A 14,662-nucleotide genomic window follows, 5' to 3' on the forward strand; every position below is an offset into this window, starting at 1 on the left:
TATATACTGTACAATCCTGCTTTGAATACTTGACATACTGCTTTGTTTCCAATCAATGTATATCCCGATACTTCCTGCAGAAATCCTGTAACTTTTTATACCACAATTGTGCTAAGGTTTTGTCCCACTTTTGGTTCTGTATAGTGGAACAGCATCCCTGCAGAGAGCAAAAATGTAATAACATTGAGGCAGCATTGCACAAGTGAAATGATGTGTTGGCGGTCCTGTATAAATCCATCACTAATGCGCTGATATTGCATCAATGAAATGTTGCAGAATACACCTGGGAGTGAGAAACTAGTCTATAAGGGCTCTCTACCATGCTTCTACCATCTCCTTTGATTTTGGCATGGGCAAATATTACATTTTGTGGTGTTGTGCTGGCATAGCTATTGGCACAGCTCAATCTTAAGTGTTTGCATACTAAAATCTGATTTGCAGCAGCAAATCTTGATGAGCATGCTGCTAGATAGGTTGGTAAATGAAACAGGAAATAAGGCTTAATAAATTGAATCAGTTCCACCCACCCTACAGGCTCCTTATTTCTTCTCAAAGAAAATCTTCAGAGTCCTTTTTATATCTTAGATTATTTCTTGATGATATTGAAACTCTTAAGGCCATGCCAGCATGAATAATCAAAAATAAGTTACTGTTATAGAGCAGTGTGGGATGACTCAGCAGCAGTCCTATATTGCAAGGGCAGTTACTTGGAATTTGTCCCAGTTATAGATGCTAAAGCATTTCCATGTAATATCTAATTCCCATAATTTGTAATTTCCTTCCGAAGTCCTTTCAGGCACTACCTTGAATCAAATTAATATTCAGAACACAGACTGCAATTCAGCGGCACACAGATTGCATGTTTCCAGAGAACCTCTGCATCATGCATTTGGTACTCTAAGCACAGTGATGTGAAGAAAATGTTTTACTGGAATTTCTTGTTCCTCTGCACCTGCTGATTTCACCCCATTTTCACCACCACTGTTATTTACTTCCCCTAATGTAAATCTGTCCACAATTTCCACCTTTCTTTTCAGCGCGATTCAAATTAATAGCCAAAGTGGTACTGCCAAGAGTATGAACAGCTGTAGACGAGAGAGTTGGTAAGCATTTTATTGTTCTGACCGAATCTGCTCTGCTCTTCAAAATATTACATTGAAATACTGTAAATAACTTTTTAAAAACCCACAGGTGAAAGGTATATGTCTTGATTATTCCCCCTTCCCTCAAATTTCTCAAAATCCTTTCTGCCCATTGTGTCTGTATCATCATTGTCATCATAAGGCCTGACAGAGGCATGGGGAATCCCAGACTAGGGACCTGAATGCAGCCCCCACCCCATCCTTTATTTCTGGTCCTTTAATCTCTCTCCAGGCCATACATGCAGCACTTTGGTCCACACTTTTCTCAGGTGCTTTTGCCTGGCCGGAATGTGTCTTTGAACTATACTAAGGCCTCTTTACTTGATGTCATGTGCTGGCTGGAAGCAGAGGAGTAGTGGGAGGCACTACCTGGGGAAACCCCAAGTAAAGAAGGCTCAGAGCGAGCGAAGAAGGTGGAGAGACAATGATGCATGGTCAGAGGGAGAAGAGAGAGCAGACTGGGGGGGAGGAGGTGTTAGAAGTTAACGAGGTAACAGGGTTTAGTGAGACAGAAGAATCTGTGGTAGATAGCAGTCCAGAACCGGAGGCAGAAGGGGAGGCTAGAGAGGAAGGGGACTAAGAGACAGCAATGAGTCTGGCTGATGAGGAAGCTAGGCTGACTCTCCTCCTGCAGTGACCAGCTCCCTTCCCTGAATGTATATGTTGTGGTGGGAGGGGGGGAGGATGTTGAAAAGTTCTGGGTGGGCGTGGGTTTCAACATTCAGTGAGGTTGCGACAGGATAAACAGAGACTTGTACATTCATTTCAAAATGGGATCTGGTACCACCTGAGTTAGTACAGTTTTGCTATAGCTGAGCCATTTCTTTGTTAGGGAGATTGGTTGATATTTTTCCAATGGGACATAATGGTTGGGAAATATTCTGAAGATCAAGAATTAGCTATCACAACTTTGAAAAAGTGATGCCTACCAGCTGCCAGGGGAGCAGCTGACATAAGGGTGGGTGGATGCAGTTAGGAAACAAACCAGCTTGGAACAGAGACAAAGAAAGACAGAAGCAAAGAGAGACATCAACTGAAGACTAAGCACATCTTGGAAGTCATCTCTTGCTGAAGAGCTGGTGTAGGATAGCAGGTCTGCTGCTTATTGGGCTTACTTCCACTTATGTTTTTATATTCACAAATAAATATACTAATATGAAATATTGTACAGATTCAGGCCGCAGCCTTTTTTATCAGGCTTTTAAAAGTTGTAATATTGGCTTGGAAAACTGACACCTTATTAATGTTATTTGGCATTTGAAGGGTTATAACTTAGTGGGAGGCAGTGGAAGACAGGAGGGCCTGGCGTGCACTGGTCCATGGGGTCACGAAGAGTCGGACACGACTAAACGACTAAGCAACAGCAACAACTTAGTGGTAGAGCATCTGCTTAGCATGCAAAAGATCTCGGGTTCAATTCCCAGCATCTCCAGCTAGAACTGGGAGAGAACCCTGTCTGAAATCCTGGAGAGTTGCTGCCAGTCAGTGTAGATGGTACTGAGCTAGATGGGCCAATGGCCTGACTCAGTATAAGGCAGCATCCTATGCTCCTCGTAATTTGCTTTTAGGTATATATGTTTTGTTTTTTGTATGCAACCTAGGCAATAGAAAGCTAACCTAGGTAGTATTGCCCCTGGAATTTCTTGCCACTGGTCAAGTGTGCAGAAAGTGTGCATCTATACATTCAGATCTGCACATTGCTTAGGTGTGCATAATTATTTGATTTTAAAGTAAATTCTGGAGTTCTTTTAGAAATATGAAGCAGAACACAAGCAAACAACCATCACTTGGAAAACATCAGGAAACCAAGGCTTAGAAATGTTGGATTATGTGTGGAAAGAAAAGTGAACACTTTTAGCTGATGCTCCCAAAGCAGGCCTACTGGTAATTCTGGGAACAAAACATAGTGTCTGGACAAACACTGCCATAAAAAGTACTAATGGATTGGAAAGCACAGGGATTTCATTTTGGCAGGCTTTCAAGGTTTAGCTCAGCATCCCAGGCTTATGTGGAACTACCGGTTTCTTTTTGTAGCTGCTTTGACATGTGGTTACATTAAATAGACTCTGTAGCACTTTCCGTCCTTGGAATAGGTTCCAATTGAAGTACATTCTACGTTGCTTTTAGTAAACCAAGACCAGTATTGATGTCTTCTGCTGCCATTGTTGTCATGCAAAATAAATATGGAAGAAGGATGATGAGATGCATCCATCCTATCTAATTAGAATAGGAGGCAAAGGCTCCCCAGCACAGACACCATTCTTAAAGACACTCTGACACCCAAAACTGATGGCACCAGCAATGGTACCGGCCTGCTACTGTGATCCAGCAGAGTTGCTGTCTGTCAGGAGACTGCCAATGTGCAGTCAGGGCATGATCATTACAGTGCAGGTCACATGAGTCACTTGAATGTCATCACCAAATCACAATTTCGCCAGCTCATTCTTTTGCATTGGCTCAGCTAACAAATCTAAAGTACACAAGATTCTTGCAGCGCTGTGCTTCCTGTAGAATGTAGACACATGCCATTTTTAGGTGTACAGCTAATGGCTTTTCAAATATTGTTTCAAGGCACAAAGTACGGATGTGACGAAAATCTGTTTGCAAACATATGTATCATAAAGACACACTAACTGGAGAGCTGTAGTTGGTTGTATCTTGGCTATACATTCAGCAGCAAATATGTCTGGCAACATGAGAAATGGACTTCAGTTTCAATATTAATAATCTCAGTGAAAATTCTACCACACCTAGTTTTATGTGTTCCTGACTGATTTTCATCTGAGTCAAGCCCACACTTTTCCTGGACTGTTCCAAAACTCTTGCAACTATCCTGAGAGTTTCTCCTTAAAGCTCCAGAGATATCAGAACAACATCGATGTCAAGATACAATAGGTACCCACTATCTGCACTTTTCAGAAACAATGGAAGACACTGTTGTTCTGATAAGCTTTACTAGCTGGCTGAATACCTCTCTACCATAGGTGTCCATTTTGGATTTTTAACTCCTCTCATTGTTTTTGTACTGTTTTGTAACTGGCTTTTAAACTGTTTTTATTATATGTTATAAATCAACTTGGAACATATGTGGAAGGTAAGATATTTCTATTTATTCAGGCTTTTGGCAGTTAAATTAAAATCTACTGTGCTGTTCATAATAATGTTTCAGGGTACGTTCCTCTTAAGGAAAGAATAAAGGCTTAAGAATTCTGGTTATTTGTATTTATTTATTAACTACTTAGATTGCCAACCTAGTTTGGGTATTGCGTTAGAGTTACTGGTTCCTGCCCCTCCTGCCCAAATTTACTATATAATGCAGGAAAATTGTGTGACTTGAAAGAAGAAGATTTGGTTTCTATGCTCAACCTGCTTACAATTTAAAATAGCAGCTTTGGCTTCTTGAATATATTTGTTTAGAAAACATTTGCACTCAAAATCTTCTGGGGATTATCTGCCCTGCAATGCAATGCAGGTGGGCCAGCTGCAGAGCATTAAAAAGCGGAGCACAGATGGGAGGTCTGGCCTCAAAAGGAAGTGGGGAGGGGAGGTAATACCATTTGGGTGGGGATAATCCTGGGTTTAGAAGGTGAGACAGGGTAGGGTTGGTTGGGCAACACAGTGGAAGGTTAGCTAATTACTCAAGCTTTTGGCTGAATTCCTCGAAAATAGCTTACAGTCTTTTGCGTGTTAAGTGTAGTTTCAAAAGTGTGGCGTTGAAATTACTGTCATTTTCTAACTTTAGATACTGGGTGTCCAAAAACAGTAAACAAAGTGTATTTTCACCACCACAACAGCATATCATAGACGTATTTATTCCTAACCTCCCAATTTTTTTTATTTCTTCTGGATGGAAAAGCAACACTGAATTATTACTTTCCCTGCAAGGGAAGCTTTGCAGCTAACCACTCCCATAAGTAGTCAAAAGTTTCAAAAGAAGAGCATTTGTGTGTGAAAAGAATACAGTACTGGATACCTATAGTGTTTGCAGTAGTATTTGTTTAATTCATAAACATGGTGCTACTTTGCAAAGAAGTCTTCCCCTTCAGACCTGCCCTTGAAACATACTTTGGGACCGGGTCAAATACATGTTGGAAAGTAAAGAAAAAGAAGGGGCTTTTTATCTTATGCGGTGGGAATGTAGAGAAGTTTTTAAAAATTGGGAAATGATATATAATGAATTGAAGAAAATGTTTAAAATGACATTTGTTAAAAAAAAATAGAAGCATTTTTGTTAGGGATTGTAGGACGAGACCTGCCAAGGAAAACAAAGAATTTATTTATGTATGCAACAACAGTGGCAAGAATCTTGATAGCACAAGGATGGAAGAATGAGGAAACCCTGATAAAAGAACAGTGGCAAAAGAAATTGATGAACTATGCAGAACTGGCTAAACTGACATACAAACTACGAGATAAGGACAACTGTGATTTTAAATAAGAATGGGAAATTTTCACAAATTACTTAAAAGACAACAAAATGAATTGGACTCCTTGGCAGGTTTTGAATAAACATACACAAATTTATTGATTGATAACATGGTAGACATAATGTGAGGATTTGTATAATTTTATAACATGCAGAGAATAATATGAGCTGAGAAATCAGAGAGAGAAGCTAAGGGAAGTCTCAGGGGGAGGGAGGGTTTGAGGGGGGTGGGGGGAAATAATCAATATGATATGTTTTGATATGTTGTTATGTTGAAATTGCTAATAAAAACATGTTGGGGGGGGGAGAAACATACTTTGGGAAACTGTAGATATAACTGTATAGAAAGTCGCCTTAGACTAAGTTGTACACTGACTGGCATTGGATCTTCAGGTTTTCAGATGGGAATCTTTCTGAGCCCCAGTTGGAAAGGTCATGGGCTGAACTTTGGACCTTTTGCACACAAAGTATGCACTCTACCCCTGAGCTGCAGACCTTCCAAAGTATACACTGAACATGCATACAAACTGTATGCATGCTTTTTCATAAGTTGTGCATCAGGAAGGGGGTCCAGTGCAATCTCCTACACATGCTCAATATCTCTTCCCAGTGTGATCATAGAAACTGCTTTATTCTGAGTAAGACATTCTGTTCATCTAGTTCAATATTGTCTACACTGACTGGCAGTGATTCTCCAGGATTTCAAACAGGGGTCTCTTCCCAGCCATACCTGAAGATGTTGATAATAATAATAATAATTTATTATTTGTACCCCGCCCATCTGGCTGGGTTTCCCCAGCCACTCTGGGCGGCTTCCATAGAAACCAAAGATACAGTAAAATATCACAGATTAAAAACTTCCCTGAACAGGGCTGCCTTAAGATGTCTTCTGAATGTCAGGTAGTTATTTATCGCTTTGACATCTGATGGGAGGGCGTTCCACAGGGTGGGCGCCACTACCGAGAAGGCCCTCTGCCTGGTTCCCTGTAGCTTTGCTTCTCGCAGTGAGGGAACCGCCAGAAGGCCCTCGGCGCTGGACCTCAGCGTCCGGGCAGAACGATGGGGGTGGAGACGCTCCTTCAGGTATACTGGGCTGAGGCCGTTTAGGGCTTTAAAGGTCAACACCAGCACTTTGAATTGTGCTCAGAAATGTACTGGGAGCCAATGTAGGTCTTTCAAGACCGGTGTTATGTGGTCTCGGCAGCCGCCCCCAGTCACCAGTCTAGCTGCCGCATTCTGGATTAGTTGTAGTTTCCGAGTCACCTTCAAAGGTAGCCCCACGTAGAGCGCATTGCAGTAGTCCAAGCGGGAGATAACTAGAGCATGCACCACTCTGGTGAGACAGTCCGCGGGCAGGTAGGGTCTCAGCCTGCGTACCAGGTGGAGTTGGTAGACAGCTGCCCTGGATACAGAATTGACCTGCGCCTCCATGGACAGCTGTGAGTCCAAAATGACTCCCAAGCTGCGCACCTGGTCCTTTAGGGGCACAGTTACCCCATTCAGGACCAGGGAATCCTCCACACGAGCCCGCCCCCTGTCTCCCAAAAACAGTACTTCTGTCTTGTCAGGATTCAACTTCAATCCATTAGCCGCCATCCATCCTCCAACCGCCTCCAGGCACTCACACAGGACCTTCACTGCCTTCACTGGTTCTGATTTAAAAGAGAGGTAGAGCTGGGTATCATCTGCATATTGATAGACACCCATGTTGAGGAGTTATGCTGGGACCTTTTGCATGCAAAGCACTGAGTCACAGCCCTTCTTTTGGATGTGTGGCAGATGTCACAGTCCTAATATAGTTCCATCGATTAGTTAATCCATGCAAGTAAAGAGGTATAAAGGGCCTGAATAAGGATTATGAAGCTGTATTGACATTACCTGTGATTGTGTAATGGAGTCTTTAGTGGTTTCACTAAAGGATATGTTTCATTCTGTTCATTTGTTTACGTATTCTGTGAAGACATTCAGCAAACAATATAAGCTTTAAAACACCTACAGTTCCTCTTTACTTCAATTTTGAACACTGTGAATGTCCAGCACTCATAAAAAACCTATTCTAATGGGATTTGGTTTAAAACTAACACACCTCCCATTCAAAATAAAGAGCACATATAATCCTTTGCATCGTTGTCTTCTCTCTCTTACATGCAAAATACAATATAAATCATGGTTTTGCATGAACAAATAGATGCATGGCTTTATGGAATGAATATTATGGTCTCATTGCTCTGCTGCTGGTTGTTCTGCTGCTGCTGCTGCTGCACTACCCATGACTAAACCTTGGTTTGGCTTAGTGTTACATCCAAACATGTGGTTGTGGTTTGTCTCCATCAGACAAAATGCAAGAGGCAAGCAAAGAACAAGCTTTGGTTATGGCTCATGGTTTGTCTGGAACAAGACAAACCACAAACCTGGGTTCAGACACAACACTAAGCCAAACCGTGGTTAAGTCACAGATAGTGCAGCAGCACCAAGGGAGGAGTGCTACATACACAGTCTTCAGTATGAAAACCCACACATAGTTTAGCTTAACGTGATGAGGAAACCAGATCAATATATGACATCAGCAAAACAGTTTAGACAAAGAGACCTGAATTAGTTTACTATAGTAGATAAAATAGTCTAGATAAAGTAGCCATACTTGTTCTGATCAATGTATGCGGTAATGTTTGTAGAGCTGTGAATAGTATTCAATTAGTAGGAGTGAGATTGGGCAACATCTAGCCAAGCAAGAATAGTGTTCATTCCAAAAACCTTTCTTCAATAGTGAACTCAACTTTTCCCATTCAGGAATTGCAGTTATGTAAACACCTGCAGCACTGAATTTCCTGTCATGTTTCTCTTGCTGGCACAGGAGCCACATTAGCTAGGGAGTTGGCAACTATAGGTAATATGCATCTAGCCACTTTCTCCATTATACCTTCATATGTATGCCTGTATCCATGATTATAGACACCCAGCATTCTGAAACAAAAACTTTTTAAAATATTTGTTATCATTTTCAAATAATACACATACAATGCAATCTAGAGAGGAAATCACACTTTCACAATCATTATGTGTTTCCGTATTTTCTAAATAAGAAGTTGCAATTCTCAAAGTGGTTTAACAATCAGTCCCTCTTCCCAGGGAACTCTAGGAATTGCAGGTGAGTGAGGGGAATAGGGATGCCTCCAAAATTCTCAGCACCCTTACCAACTGTAGTTCCCAGGATTCTTTGGGGAAAGCCATGACTGCTAAATTGGCATAATGGTGCTTTAAATGTCTGGTGCAAATGTAGCTTCAGTATTTCGATGGAGTCAGTTGCAGCAGAAACTGTGCAGGAGTCTGGGCAATCTCAGGCAAAATTTATTGAACTGAGTTCTCTAATGTGCATATTTTGTTGTGTTTCCCCTGGTGACAGCCACAAATTTAGCATATGTAGCATTTATTATTATGGAAGTGGAGATCTGTTAACTATCTGTATGACATGCAGGTAATTATTAAAGGGAACCCAAAAATGTGGAAATTCTGCTGATGCTGATCTCATGTTTCTGCATTTTAAGCCACCAGATAAAAGCAGAGGTGGAGGGAGCAAAATGGGTGTTCTGTGTGGTTTGTGGAGATTGTATTATTAGAATGCTGGGGTGAGGATTAGTTTCACATACTGAATTGCGCAGTTCCTGTATGGTCTTTGCTCTCTGACTCATTACCTTCCTTCAAAGTCGAGGGGTAATATCTCCTTACTTGACAAGCCTGTTATAAAGACAAAAGTCCATTAATGACGGAGGTGCTCAGGTGAGAGTTTGTTTTAAAATTTAACTATTTGGTGGAAAGAGTTGACGTAAAGCAGAGGTGGAACACAGAAGTCACATTGTACTGGTTAACAGACAAAGAAAAACTACTCAAATAAGTATACAGCAAGAGTGTAAAAATGGTCTAAACAAAGACTCCTGACAACAGTGCAGCCAGTCTAAGGGACACAATTTTTCATCTCTTTCCTTCCGAACTTTGGTGTGACTCCTGCATTCTAGCCACAATGCTTACTTAAAGAACTGCCTGGCATCTTTCTGGAAATCATCACAACTTTAATGCACGAGCTAGGCTGTGTCCATTTATAGTAATACCATCTCCAATAATACCACTGCTCATCTCATGAAAGAAATGCCGCAATGAAAAAGAAAATTGAGTTTGCTTCAGCTCAGATGAACAGAAAAGTTTGCCCTGGGAAGGATTTTTTTAAGAAAAGAAAAAGAAAATAGAAAAGAGGAGACTGGGATCAAATTTCCCCATCGAAAAGCAAATGCACTACTTATAGGCTTTTGTTGAGAATAGAATTTTTCTTACATATTTAGAAATAAAAGCTCTTAATGTGTGGGGTTGTTTTTTTTCTTATTCTACAGAATTTGTTTTATTTATTTAGTAAATTATGTACACTTCATCTGAGGATCACAGGGCAGTTTACAGTATAAAACACAAAAATACATAATATAGTAACAAACAAAAAGAGTAATGCAACCCTTCCCAGTCATTGTACAGCATATCACACTGAAATAATACGAAAAGGGTTGCATCTAATATTATAGTCATGCTCTATTTGGCCTGAAAATCCTGAAATCACAAAACAAGCGTTGTTTCTGGGCTAACTGATCTGTTGTCAACTGTTGTTTGAAATATATTGTGGAATTTGCTGATCAACTGTATGTGATCAGTTAGTGAAATAATCTCAGTTTGGGAGGGAGAAATTAAAATTCTCATACTACAGTTATACCTTTCAATGCCTTATAAACCACTAAATGACAAATCAGGTTATAGTATATGCAAGTTTTGTCATATGACCGTAAAAAGTTATACCTATAACTATAAAAAACAATTCAAGGACCGTTGACTTACAGAAACATCCCCATGCCTTTTGATGTACCAGTATGTGGAATATTGACTACATAATTTTGGCTCCACATAGGTGTTGGTAACTTTATAAATTTATTAGCAGGGCTTTTAGCACAGGCCTGCTCTTGCGCTTTTCCTAAGGGGGAAGGTGAATTGTGCTTTAAAAGGCAATGTAGCATTAATTCACTGTGACCAAAGGCAACCCAAGAACTGTTTATCTCACACCGGCTCATATGAAGTAACTTGAATTTAAAGCTAAATATTGCTGTTGCTTAATATTGAGCCTTACGCAGGGCATAAAATGGCCAGAAGTGGCAAGCAACAATTTCATTAACATTCTGTACAAAGAACATAATAGCTTGGCTGTTTTGATCAACAGGAACCTGTTGTCCAAAAAAGCCCCAAACAAACAGGGTGACTTATGGTATTTATTTTGTTCTTATTTCCTACTCCGTCCCAGATTCTCAGGATGGCATCCTGATGATCTCATGTACCATCCAAACAACTTCATTGAGACAAAGATTGCAGGTGGCCATTCACTGAGTGATAGGAATTTGGAATTTGGGTATCCATACTGTACACTCCTATCCACTACATCTGGATAATGTACTCCAGATAAATGGGGCACACTTAATTCAAGCCTCTCCTCACTCTCCTCGCAGCCCTTTCCCTTTAACACTGCTGTCGCCAGCATTGCTCATCTGCCACACAGGCAAAATGGCTGGCCTGGGAGAAGGGGCTGAGGTAAATCTGTCACCGTTGCTAAGCAACCGCAAGCCACACTTCCTAGGCGCTGCCAAGCTGGCTGCTCAATGCTAGGCCTACCAAGCCACGCGGAAAATGGGGCAGCCATTCTTGTCTCAAGGACTACCACCACTTGTAGGAGTTTTCTGAGGTAAAATTCCCCCTTGACCACAGGTATTTATATAATATCCTGACCTCAAAGCTTTCAAACCTAAGCATGACGTTCTTCTTTCCTTCCAGGTTTAGGCCCTTGGTACAGAAGACATACTTCTGGTGGGACCACCGGTTGTTAGTAAACATCAGCCGTGCAGAATTGAAATTCCGTGCGCAGCTTCCTCGAGGTGAACATTTTTACCTGTGAAATATTGCCAAATGTATTTCCATTCACAGATAATACAGATGGTCCTTGTTACGCTTCTCACTTCCGCTGCCCAATCACATTTGTACAGTTGCAATCACATCCCCCCTTTCTGTGTAAAGTCGCCACCGTTTTTTCACTAGCCTTGCTCCTCTGGCTTTAATAACATTTGGCAAAGATACTTAGCATGGTGCGGAGACAAAAGTGGTGGAAATAGCTTTATGAATTGCTACTGGTCTGCATATCCGGCTACTGTCAAGGCCCAGGACTAGTTCTGATTCATTTCATTTGCACTTTTATTTTTCAAAATGACTTTCTTATGTAAGTATCTTTTCTCCTGCTCTATAATCGTGTTGAAAATGTCTTACTAGGACTCTTAATAGATGTGCAATCCGATATTAGGCCTGCTTACTTGGAATTAACCTCCATTGCTCAATGGGGCTTACTCCCAGGTAACAACACAGTCCTATCTATGCCTACTCTGAAGGAAATCTTAGGCCTCATCTGCATTATACACTGAAAGCAGTTTCATGCTGCTTTAGAAAAGTCACAGCTCCTCTTCCCTCCAAAGTATCCTGGGAACTGTAGTTTGGTAAAGGTGCTGAAAGTTGTTAGGAGGCGCCTATTCCCCTCCCAGAACTACAACTCTTAAGAGTGGTTGTCAACTTTTCCCTTTTCTTGCTAGGAATCCTATTCGGAATAAGGGAATTTCCCTTTAAAAAAGGGAAATGTTGACAGCTTGTCAGCTCCTCTTCCTAAGGAACTCTGGGAATTGTAGTTTTGCGAGGGGAATGTGTGTCTCCTAACAACTCTTGCCACTGTTAACCAACTACAGCTCCCAGGATTGGGGGTGGAAAGGAAGCCATGGCTGCTCTAAATGCGTAGTGCGGATGGCGCCCTATTGAAGTCAGTGGGATTTACTCCCAGGCAAGTCGAATTAGAATGGCAACCTGAGCATGCCTAGGGATTCTAGCCTTGGTTTATTTCCAATTAAGTACTGTAACTTCAAGCATCACTGCTGTAACTTGTACTTTGCTCTCTGGATACATGATGGTCTGGGACACCTGAACTAATTTAGTGCAGGTTGGTCAGTGCTCTCTTACTTGAAGGCTAGGTGGCCTTTTTAAGTCACTGTCTTTAACCCTTCAGCTAAATTGCTGGCAGTCAGCCAAGCACATTTCTGGGCAGGGTTGCCAACTTGAATAAAATATTGGAGGGTGCAGGTAAGCCCCACCCTGCATAATTGTTCACATAACGCTACGTGCACATACTATTTGAATGCCAATGCCCATCAACTTGGGGGGGATATTTTAGGGGGGGGCAGCGAAGGAACCTCGGTCCCTAGGAGTTGGCTCTTATGTTTGCAGTGGGTGGGGAAAGTTTGAAGGACGACAGCTGATATGAAAAGTGCACCACGGAGGCATAAGAAACCATGAAAGAGGATCCTTGAAACGCTGAAAAGAGCAGCAGCAGTTAGAACGATCGGATTCGGCCCATGTTTGATACTAAAGGGAATTCCTTCTTTTGAAGAACGGTTTAAGGTAGCCTGAAGATCAGGAGCAGGATTATCCAGACAGGAGCTGGCTCGTTTCCTTGCAGAATCCGCTCCCCAACCCTCTCCACTCTCTTAATTGCAACGCGAGTTCAGTGCATGCACCAACCCGTGCCTTGATCCCTGTGGCAGATCCCTCCTATCCCCACCTTTAGCGACAGACTGTGGAGCAGGGCTTCCCACCCCGCTCGATTAATTTTTTCCCTCCCCTCATTTTATTTTTATTTCCCTTCCTCGGTCTCAACCGGTTTTTCTAGCCCAGCCTTCTTCGCATAGGAGCAGGGCTAGGCTGACTCACTGTTTGGAAATGGAGTGGGCGTGTGTGTGAATGTAAGAGAATGAATGATGTCAGGCGAGGCTGTGGCAGGGAGGCAGGGAGAGGGAGGGGACGAGCGGAGAGCATGAAACTGGCTGTAAACACAGCGGCGCCTCCAGAAGCAGCCACGGCCCCGCCAGTCCAGCCTGCCTCGAGGCTCCGTCTCCCAGGAGCCGCCCTCGCGCAGAGGAAACCTCTCCAGCTGTTGCACTGCCGAGGTAACGGTGCGTATGGCATTCGCGTAAAGAGGCTGGGATTAAATAAAGAAGAAGAACGGGGGGGGGGGGGGAGAGAGCTGCCTGCAAGGGAAAAGGAAACTTTCTTCTAGCTGTTTCTTCTTGCGGCTCCTAGCCCAGTGGTGGGAGTGCCTGCCTCTAGTTCTGGCCAGAAGGAACTGCAAATGCCAAGGAGCTTGGTTGGAGGCTATGCAGGAGACTTTCCTGCTGAGTGCTGGAACGCAGAACTAGTTCGGAGGCTGTTCCCCTCTCCAAATTAAGTAGGTAAGTTCAAGAGCTGCTGCGTCAGCCAAGGGGTTACTTGTGGATATTGGAAGGAACGAAAACTCCATGGCGCTTTCCCCCCCCCCCCCCAAGAAAAATCTAATTGGGGGATGGGGGAGGTTTGTGGTGCCAAATGTGTGAATGAAACTAACCCAATACTGCTTTTTTCTTAAAATGCTTTATATTGCTTCCGAAACTTCTTTATCTCCACCAAAACCTTTTTATTTTTCTATCTGCTTGACTCCAGTTTTTAATAGGGCAGTTCTTTGCATGTCAGTTTACCAGTAAATCTCACTGAGTTCAATTGGACTTACTCCCAGGGTAGTGCAGGTTGCATCCAAAGCAGAAGGACGTTTCTGGGGACTTAAATAAAAGTTGACTGTATAAGATGGCTTGTTGTAAATATGAAACAAACTGACAAAACATTTCTGGCTCACTTTCATTGCCATAAAATACATGTATTGTGAAAACTTCAAATGTAGGTAAACTTTTCTTTAGCGGGTCACAATTACATAGAAGTAGTTTTGAACTTGGTAATGCCCCGCTGTTTTTTTAAATGGTAAGGTTGCTTGTACACATAATATTGTTATACTACATAGTTTGTTATCTAAAAGCAGAGGTTAGACCACTACTGTATGAAATGCAGTTTGGGCTGGATTCAGGCTCAATCTTGCATAGAATAGAGGCAGAACAATTTGAATCCTCTTTATGTAAGGCTGGGGGTGTTTAATTGGATGGAGGTGTACCTCTCCCAG

At 42.1% G+C, this 14,662-nt stretch overlaps 2 protein-coding genes and 1 long non-coding RNA gene across 7 annotated transcripts in view; 2 read left to right on the forward strand and 1 right to left on the reverse strand.

The window, feature by feature from the left end:
* RPL34 (ribosomal protein L34) overlaps positions 1-14,662 on the forward strand; it is a 466,563-nt gene that overhangs the window by 87,751 nt on the left and 364,150 nt on the right. The gene's annotated exons all lie outside the window — the stretch shown is intronic.
* Positions 7,293-11,123, reverse strand: LOC114603952 (uncharacterized). Its single transcript, XR_003708189.2, has 3 exons — positions 10,441-11,123; positions 9,216-9,303; positions 7,293-7,520 (listed from the first exon to the last, which is right to left on the reverse strand). It is a non-coding gene; the product is annotated as an uncharacterized LOC114603952 (long non-coding RNA).
* Positions 11,231-14,662, forward strand: part of SGMS2 (sphingomyelin synthase 2) — a 33,663-nt gene continuing 30,231 nt past the window's right edge. Inside the window, exons 1-2 of one of the 5 annotated variants that reach the window (XM_077933899.1) lie at positions 11,231-11,332; positions 11,422-11,522. The gene's annotated coding sequence lies outside the window, so the exon portion shown is untranslated. Of the gene's footprint in view, positions 11,333-11,421; positions 11,523-13,316; positions 13,632-13,758; positions 13,908-14,662 lie in introns of those variants that run through there. The other 4 variants (XM_028743507.2, XM_077933897.1, XM_077933898.1 and 1 more) reach the window with 4 other exon arrangements.

Source organism: Podarcis muralis, chromosome 9 (genome assembly GCF_964188315.1).
Source record: "Podarcis muralis chromosome 9, rPodMur119.hap1.1, whole genome shotgun sequence".
In the NCBI taxonomy this organism is placed as follows: domain Eukaryota; kingdom Metazoa; phylum Chordata; class Lepidosauria; order Squamata; family Lacertidae; genus Podarcis; species Podarcis muralis.